Here is a 10,183-nt window from a genome sequence, read left to right on the forward strand (position 1 = left end):
GCCCAGGATCGAGGTAAGACTAACTGGCCTATAGTTTCCCGGGTCCTCCTTCCTCCCCTTTTTGAAGATGGGAACTACATTGGCCCTCTTCCAGTCCTCTGGCACCACACCAGAGCACCACGAGTGCTCGTAAAGCCGTGTCGCAATGACCTCAGCCAATTCCCTCAGTAGTCTAGGGTGGAGATAGTCTGGACCAGCTGATTTGAATGCATCCCGTCCCTCCAGAAGTTCCTTACTGACCCTAGGCCTGGGTGCACCTCCCCTGGGATCTCTGGGGGGGCAAGAAGGGGGGTGACTGTTCCGGTCCCTCCTTAGGAAAACGGAGGCAAAGAAATCGTTAAATATGTTGGCTTTGTCGTCTTGTGTGACGACCAAGTTCCCTAGCATGTCCTGCAGGGGCCCCACATTACCTGAAACCTTCTTTTTGCCCCTTTCTATTTAAAAAAAGGACTTCTTGTTGTCCTTGATCCAGGAAGCTAGTCCTAGCTCCATCTCCAAAGTAGTTTATCTAAAAGGTGAGTTAGTCAAACTGGCCTTAAGGGATTCTGTGGCTATTCCCTCACAGGGGCTCCAGAGCAAATATGGTCTTAAGGTGTTTTGCCAAAAGACTTTGGAAAGATCTGAAGCCCCTGGTGGGCGTGGAGGATGTTTGCCGGTTGTAGGGCCACTTATGGTTCTGGACCGACTCACGGATTTGGACTTGATTTGGCTTGGAACATGAAAAATGTCTTTTAAAAAAAATGTTGTTTTTTTTTCTACTTGTCATCCCTTTAAATTCAGCCTTGGTTCTGAAATTCAAGTTGGGTTGATTCTGTCTCGGGTATCAATTGCTGCAATGACTATGTAAACAAGAATCCTGTAGGACAAACGTTGCCTCTTTTTAAATGCCCCCCCCCCCATTTTAGATAAGAGAGCCTGGTGTAACTGTCAGCAGAGTTCCGCCTTCCAGTCAGAGCTTCATTAACAAGTCTGTACACATGAGCAAGAATACAGCTGAGCTCACTTTCATATCCACGTTGCTGTCATGCTAAAAAGGAAAGCTGAGAAGCTGTGTCTCTGAATTAACAGTGAATGGGCTTCACGCCATACAGAGTTCTGGGCTACATGCAAGTCATCAATTTAGATCCATTTTAAACGTGTCTACGGGGGGCAAGTGATCTGTTTGATCACAGAGGTTAAGATATACCCTCTGCACAGGAGAAATGTCATCCACTGCAAATAGAATACCGGAGAGGAAGGTACCACATGTACATGGGGCTGAATCCAAAGTGCTCTGGATTCAATAGGATTCTTCCCTTTGATTTTAGTGAACTAAATGCAGGGCCTACTGCAGTTCTAGTTTCATACACTGCCTTCCAGTCCTTTGAGAAGTTTAATTACTAAACTTGGAATTTTCCTTTCTTGTCTAAAAAGCACCTGTCATCTAAAAATGTATTAACATTTTTGTTTAAGCAGCTTGCAAAATCTTTAATTATGACAGTGTGGAAACGGACTTCCTCCAATGACTTTTATGCTTCTTACTCTTTTTTTTGTGGTATTTAAGATTATACAGTTTTCCTACAGAAATACCTTTTTGGAAGACAGAATGAGGTTAGTGATAAAAGCTTCAGCAATATTAGTTTAAAGAACAGATTCTACTCAATGCACAAACTGTCAAAAGGGAGAACAGACTCATCAGATAATGGTCCTCAATATGTTCGTAATGGAAACTATCATGCTTTAAGAAAGGTAATTATTGTGTAAGGATGGCGATATTGTCATTTCATAAGAACCCTGTGATTAAATTTTGCTCAATTTTAGTGCTCTATAGCATTTGTCATTTGAAAAACAGGCATGTATATAGCAAGCATCATTATATAGACTACCAAGTGAACCATGCATTTCAAACCTGTATTTACAGATTTACAAGACACTTTGTAATGGCTCCTTCAGTAGAAAAGAGCTTATTACCATGTTGCTTTCTGGTCTGTTCCCATGGGCAAAAAAAGAAAAACAAAAGGAAAGAAAAATAAAATAAGTTCAATCATTAACTTTTTTTCCCCCTCTTTTTAAATGCATGCAGAACTTTCTGGGCTACAGGACCTTCTCGCCTTTGATGGGTTGTGTTAAACTAAAATGCTTGCTAAGCACAGAATGGTGCCTCTGTTCTTTTTACGATCATTTGGAAGCCCTCAGCTACAGGGCCTTGCTGTACACAGCTGACTTTGTTCATTAAGAGCCTAAAGTCCTCTGAAATTGCTGAAAAAGCTCAAGTTGTTTTAAATGGATTTAGGACCAGGTCCCAAATTTCTTTTTGAGGCGTGGTGGTTGTCAAAGCTTAGTGAACTGAGGATAAATGGGTTTGGCAGAACTGACAAGTATTGGGAGAGAGAAGTGTGGTTTCCACGAAACCTCATGTTTAACCAGGGAGGAAGAGAAGGTTTCAGAGAGCCATTTACCATTTGATATCACATTACTGGAAGGGACGGAGGGGGGGAAAGGCAACCAAGGAGATACAGAACACACCAATTTTCTCTAGGACCTGCAAGATGGGACTTTTTTTTTTACAAGAGTGCCTGCTTTTCTAATCCTCATTTCTAAATGTGTTCACTAGGCTGTGGTATATATTCCCCTTTTTACAAATTGGACTCAACTGAAGTCTATTGGCTTGTACACCTGAGTCATTATATTACTGATTCTCTTAAAGAGAATGAAACAGAAAACTCTGGAGGAAGGGTAACAATGATGCTTTGGACAAAGGAAAGGCTGCAGTCTTCTTCCATAATAGTGTCCCTACAGAGTGCAACAAACCCCAACAACCTAAGGCACAAGACTAGCCCTGCAGTGCACTTGCTGTTGAATGCCTACAGGCTCTTGAATACAAATGAAGTTGCAAAAGCAAGAATAAAAACTAGTTTTATCTTGTTGATAACAGTTAGTGTAAATGACCTGATTTGAAACATAGAAAAAGCAGGTTACTGCATAAATAATGTGAATGTAATCACATTATGTGTGCATACTTATCACAGATTTGGTACCACAATTTGGGGTTTTGCATATATAAATGACAGATTTGGGACTTCATCTCTGGCTGTGAGAGCACCCAATTTGTGCAGACACAAGTAGTTATTTTTACTGCAGGTGACGGTGCATATGTGCTTTTTAAATGCAGTCAGGGACATTTCCCAGTTCAAAAATCATGATGAGAAGCATTATCGGAACAACTGTTCATGCACTCGCACCCATGCATGCATTGAACATTCCCTGTTTTAAGTCAAGCATGTAATCCTCTATACTTTAACCACATTCAAAGCAGTTGAACTGAACAGGTATGGCAGGGTTTCAGATAGCTCTTTTCAGAAGTAATTGCCTTTGGGTCCACTAGAGCAGTTGTATAATGAACACAATGTATTTTCCACACTTCAGACTTACATTATCAAACCCTAAATATTAGAACTTGTTCTAAGACTACAACCTGGGGTAAAAACAAAACTTAAATGGAACAGGAATGTATTTAGAAGTCTATAGTATAAAGCCTGTGCAGGATAATGAAAACACCGGCACTTTGCTGCCCTATACAAGTAGATTCACATTTTGAAAACAAACACATTTAATTACATTTGAATTGCACTCACAGAGCACTGAGGAAAAAATCCTGGTCCTGTTGAGGTCAGTGGGAGTTTTGTCACTGACTTCAGTGAAGCCACAGTTCACCTTCAGGTTTAACGTAAAATCAGGGCTATGGAAGGCTGGGAACAATCAGGTCCTCTGTTAGTACAGGCACAGTGTGGGCCAGAGGCCCCGCACTAGGTCTCGCTGTTTAGTGTAGGATTAACGAGGGAAGGAAACAAAGTTGAGTCTTCTGCGTCTCCTACAGACAGATCACATAGGTACCATTCCTGAACTTGCCTCCTGTGAAGGACTGTCTTTTAGTACAACAATACGAACTAGCTCTGACAATAAAAGAGGCACAGTAAACACTGCAGTAGTGCCTATTTGAAATCCAAAAGAATGTCTGGATTTCTGAGCCACAGGACACGTCTACATGAGACACTTAATGCGCGGTAGCCTAGTAACACAGCACAGTAGCGCATCACAGCAAGCATGGGCAGTGCTAATATGCTACTGTGCTGTATTATTAGGTTACTGCACAGTAGCATCCCCAAAAAGGCATTTGCTGGTACTACTGCTCAGTAACTAGAGTTAGTACTTCATTAACCACATGCTAAATTAAACATGCAGGAACTACTGTGTGTTAATGAATGTGTAGATGTGTCCACAGTGTATCGAATGTATAGCCTAAATGATTTGCCAGATTCCTTTTCACACAGTATGAATGGTTGGAGATGATCTAGGGTTATTAACATGCTAGAGTTTCCTAACCTTTGGCTGGTGCTTTCATTTACAGTCCTAATTCAGAGCTGTTAAAAGCAAGTTTTTATTAAAGGCATCTGGCAAGAGCTCAGTCCTGCATCTGGTGAAATCAATAGGAAATTTGCCATTAACTTTTGTGGTTGCATGACCAAAAGCTCTATTAGAAAGCACAAGGCTGGACTTAATCCAGGACTCAATTGAAATCAACAGAAAATTCCAACCCTGATGACAAAAAAAGGAAGTTCTTATACTAACAGCTACTATTGCTTATTGGTTCTTCATATGAACATAGTGTTGATTCAGAAGTTTAATTACCAAGCACATGATCTCCTTCCCAGACCTTCTTTGATTTCCTATGTAACATCAGACTACTGATGCCATCCATTTTCTCATCAGACCCTGTGTATTTAGTTGTGAAAGTCTTCATTCTGAGTGATAAGCACAGGGGTGCTAAATCTATTGGTTTAGTTGCTTCTGCCTTGGGTGGGCTGCACTGATGCATTGCTCAAATAAGGAGTGTTGGTAGCTATGAATCATAAACAAGATGGATAATGCAAGTGTAGGTATCGGCAGAATTTTAAACAGAGTAGTAAAATAATAGTTAAAGCCCATTTACTTCACAGTGCATAATAACAAAAGTTCTGTTAAGCTATAAATAATTCAGGTATTGACACAAACCTATTCCTTATAGTTAAGCTATCTTTCTGGTGCTGATGTTTCACATATACAGCACAAAGGATTCTCAAACTAATAACGCTATACTTGCTGCTTACTTTTCTAGCAATTGTGTGATGTGTGCAGTATGTTACATGCTGCCATACCACAGTTGTAGCAGTTTCATCACACAGGTCTGTGTCATTACTTCAAGGTATTTGATTGCTTTCCAGTGATATTGAATGGGAGTTTTTTCACCCTGAAATCTTGCCTGCCCACATTAATTTAGTAGTTTCCTCCATTGATGTTCTGATCCAGAAAATGAACAGACGTGCTCAAATGTCATAGTCTGTTGTGTACTGTGTTGTGATGATAATTACTGTATTCAGTGCTGTAGCGAGGAAGTTTGGCACCTGGGGCGAGCCTGCAGGGGCAACACGCTCTCACCCTGCATACAGATCTGGGGGGCACACCCCACCATGCTTGCCCAGGAGTGTATGCAGTGGCAGGAGCTCCCCCCATCCCTCCTTCCCCCCAACCCCCATCCCCCAAACAAGCCACCCACAGCTCCATCCCACATCCCACCCTGGCTGGACAGCACCTGTTGCCCTTTGCTTCAGCACCCAGGGCAGTCACCCCATTCACCCCTCCCTTGCTACGGTACTGAATTTGTCTTGTGAGAATGACTCAGAGCTCCAGTTACAGCCCAGCACCCTAGAGTACTTTGCACCACACAAACACAAAACAAAAAGACACTTGCCCGCCCTCCCCCATCCTGCAATTTAAACTGTTATTTTTCTTCCCAGGAAACAGTCCCATCTCTGGTCCTTTACATTTTAAAGACACTTTCTTTTAACTATGTAAGTTAAGAGAGTATTGTATAAAAGTGAGCTTACTAGTTTTCTACTTTGTAATGTTACTAATCTTCTATTGTCAGCAGTATGTGCAGTACATTTTTAGACTACTCTCATCAGTAGTTTCAAATGTTTTCCAGATAGAAAGCAGGAGGAAGTGTGATAGTCTAACAGTTGGCCATTTGTAATATAGATGCCTGTAATTCACTGGAGACATATGGAGGTAATAAGTATCGCCAGGTACAAATTGTGGACTTTTGATAGGCCTGACTCACCTCGTCAGGATGGTTTACAATATTCACGTTTACTGAAGAGTAACTGAGTTGTGAAGACAGACTTTCTTAATGGAGTAAATTTGCATACCCAGGCAGACCACTTGCATCCAGACCTGGTCTGAGAGGAGTGTGCTTAGACTTAGGGACTTCGTCTAAGCAGTCTACAAATTCATCAGGTGGGGGGCAGCAAGGAATAGGGGATACTCTGTTTACCAGGGCACCCCTTGGGGTTACTAGGAACAACAGCCATAAATTGATGGAGAGCAGATTTAGATTAGACATTAGGAAAAAATTCTTTACGGTGCGGGTTGCCAAAATCTGCAATGGGCTTCCATGGGAGGTGATGCTCTCCCCTACTTTGGAGGTTTTTAAGAGAAAACTAGGCAAGCACCTAGCTGGGGTCATCTGACCCCAGCACTCTTTCCTGCCCAGGGCAGGAGGTGGGACTCGATGATCTACTGAGGTCCCTGCCGGCCCTAAAAATCTATGAAATTTATGATTTGCCTTTCCAAAACATCTCATAGGTCTGGGGACTCGAGGAGAAAAAAAATCCTTTAAACAGAAAGCTACTGCCACTGTCTGCAAGGCTTCTGTAATTATTTCACGCAAGGGTGTGCGCTTAAATAAAGGCTCGTCTCCAGCTTGGCATGGAGGGAAGTGGCCACAAACCTGAGGACAGTCTGTTGTTGCTTGCTGCTATAACATGTTTGCAAAAGAGAAATGAAGTTGAGATGGGAGAAGCAGAGCTGAGGCAAGAAGTTGGATGTTCCTGCTGACCACCAAAACCGCAGGAGCCTTGGGAGAAGCTTGGACCCTGCCTGTGGATCGATCTCAAAGTACTTTTGAGTGAGACGGAAAGCTGCTGTGCTGGAGACCTGCCTCAACATAAAGCCAGGGACTTACTTAAATCCTGGTTTTGTGTTTTTCCTGGAACCTACAAAAAACAGCGGTTTCTGGGATCACTACAAAAATGGTGTTTCCCAAAACTGTGCACAGAATTGCCAGGGAAAAAAAAACTTACTAGAATACAAAGAAATCACAGCAATCCAAAGAGTGCATGGTTTGAGAGGGAGTTACTAAGAGGCGGAGTCTATGACATAGATTTGGTGAAGGCACTAGTTAGGAAAGTGAAAGGGTTCTGGCACCTCAGCCAATTAGCAGCAAAGGGGTGGGGCCACCAGGACCCCCTGGCCAATCAGCAGCAAGGGGGGGCTTCAAAAAGGCCAGGAAATTGGCTCCATACATTGTGAGCAGCCGACGAAAATCACTTCATCTTCCATGATTTATGCACGTCCCTACATATAGCTTATCTCCTGGAACCCAAGAGGCTATGTATGGTGGCTGCACACGGAGAGGGCTGTTGTTTCTGATACTCTGTAACAGATGTGATAATTTTCTCTGCAAGTCCAAATGTCATATATGCAAGGCCCCTAGTCTCTCTGGATGCCTGCAGACCTAACAAACTGTTGCACCGGATTAATAACGGTTTCCTTCTACTGCATCTCTCTAATCTATTCTACCTCAGTTCCTTAAAACAGGAAAAAACCTCTAGAGAAAGAGAAAATAATGGAACCTCATGTAAATCCCCAATCTCCTGCATGCAATTCAGTTCAAAGCACTGATAGTTCACACGTGCTCCTTAAAGAATGTTCACTTCATTTGCCCAAACAGACCAGGGTCCTAAGAGAACTTGAAGCTTCATCTTTCTGAGCTTCATGTACACCTTGTCTGTGCTGGCAGATTCAAACCAATAATCTTCCTTTGGTACAGCACCACCAGCTATAGCTGGGGTGGAATTTTGTAGCAGGAAACGTGTATGCAGTTTTTTTTAATCATTATGTTGCTTAACCCTGTTCATTGGCCAACGCAGCCGTAAAGATACTTGTGCCTCTGTGTTGCAGCTTCTATCACTAGTAGCCACTAGATAACATACCTTAATGGTGATTTGCATGTCTGATTTTATGAGCACAGTGATGTTCTAAAGCATCCGAGCCCCATTTTCAAATCTGGCCTAGATCCAGTTCCTCAAAGATATTTTGGTACCTAAATAAATTGTTCAAATCTGGTCCTTGAGAGCCTAGGGCTCCTATACACATGCAGGGAGGCTGCTCCAACATGCTGTAATTACAGCTCATTGGAGAAGATTCAATGAATTTATTGATCGAGTCTGATGGAGTGTGGTAATTCCAACCCCCCGCCTCCCCAATTCTTCAGTGCAGGGACACTGATACACATGATGCTCCGGGTGCTTTAATTAGCAGCTTTTGGAGCTGTGCTATTTAAAGTGCCCCTCTCCCGCCCTCGCCCACCCTCCTGCCCTGAGCATGTCTATAAATGTCCCTCCCTCTTACTGAGAGTCTGTGACTGAAAGATATCTAAATCACTTTTGAAAAAGGGGTGTAGGTTCTTAATCCAATCAAGCTTTTATGAGCTTTGACCGCACTGATGTTCTGTTTAGGACTTATTTACTTTTTTGCAGATTCTTGGCCTATGTCAAATGGCAATATGAATCCCACCAACTACTGTTTCCATACCTGCTCCTCTGCCGCACCATTCTGACTCAGCAGGGGCTGGCTCACTCCATGCTGTTGCCAAATAACAGACTGAATGAATCTTCTGCAATGTTGGAGCTGAAAATGTATTGCTTCTCAGTTTCCTTTGATCTCTGTTTGTGATGAAAAATATATCTGGGTTCTCCAGCTTCTTTAAAGGAATTTATTCCTTTGTTTCTGGCATTGGTCGGCTATCACAGGCACTTGGCTCTTGGTACCATGCCATTTTATTCCAAGGCTAGAGAAAAGCAAAAAACATAAGAATCCTGCAATAATAGTTTGACATTAGATAATTTGCAAAAAATAATCTGCTTTTACTTCCACTGCCTGAATTTCAGAAGAAAATTGCATTTGAGGCCCAGCCATAAATTTTCTTTAACATGAAGAGAATCTTTTTTAAAACATTCTTTATGGGATGCCAAACTACTCCCACACCCCCTAAGAGAATGAGAAATCAATGTTGTTACAGTATATAGGCACAGGCTGAGGCAATGAATTACCTGTAAACTCATGATGTTCTCTTGCATAGATCATTTTCCAAATCAATACTGCTGTTTGTGGTGCAGCAGAAAGCAGACGGAAGGTTTTCAACACCAACTCATCACAACTAAAAGAAATACTTAAAGAGCAAGTTTGTAAGGTGCTGAGCAAAGGCAAATCGAAGATGAATAAAGTTTTTTTCAGCCAGACATGCTGCATGTAAAGGAAACTGAAACACTGTGCAGAAACCCAGTAACCCCTGGTATAGGGGCAACGAGACAGGAATTATTCATTTTATCTTGAGACTTACACAGCTTATGTGACCGTTTGGGCTAAAGTTAGGGTTCAGGAACTGATCTTGACATCTATTAATACTTCAGTTTTATATTCAGAAGCCTAAATTCTGCCCCAGTTGAATGCTGGTAAAATGATAACCTGGAGCTACCACAATTCTCCTGCAAGGCAATAGTACCATTCACAGTGTCTCAAGGACTTTGGGAGTTGGAAAGAGGCCACACAAGGAGAGGCTGAGGAAGAGATGCACAGGTTGTAAATAGGAGCCAGACTGCCTCCTCCTTCCGCTGCTGTTTACACTACTATACCTTTCCCACGTTCTGTATGGTAAAGGGTATCTTGCATTGCTTAGTTTCTACATTGCTGCAAGCAATTCACAGGACATTTTCCACTGCATTATAATGGGAAAAGCATGGGAAAAATAAATGTGCTTTTCTTACTGTACTTGATGGGCCTGGATCCAGCCTCTGAGAATGGGAATTAGATGGTGTAGTCCTCTGCACTGAAATTCATTACATGATGGGCTCCACTGGGTGCCCAGCGCAATCCATTAAGTGATTGCAAACGAACAATGAGCACTCTTGAGAGACAGACTATCACATACCAGGAGCTGAAAGTAATTGTGCTGCCCTCAGGGAGTTTGCGCATCATAACCCCTTTGACCTGCACTGGCAAATTGGTGTTAACTCTTAAAGCAAGGGTGGATTTTTCCCTCAGTCAT

The sequence above is a fragment of the Crocodylus porosus genome, unplaced genomic scaffold, assembly GCF_001723895.1.
Source record: "Crocodylus porosus isolate Cpor-Errol unplaced genomic scaffold, CroPor_comp1, whole genome shotgun sequence".
NCBI classification, from domain to species: domain Eukaryota; kingdom Metazoa; phylum Chordata; order Crocodylia; family Crocodylidae; genus Crocodylus; species Crocodylus porosus.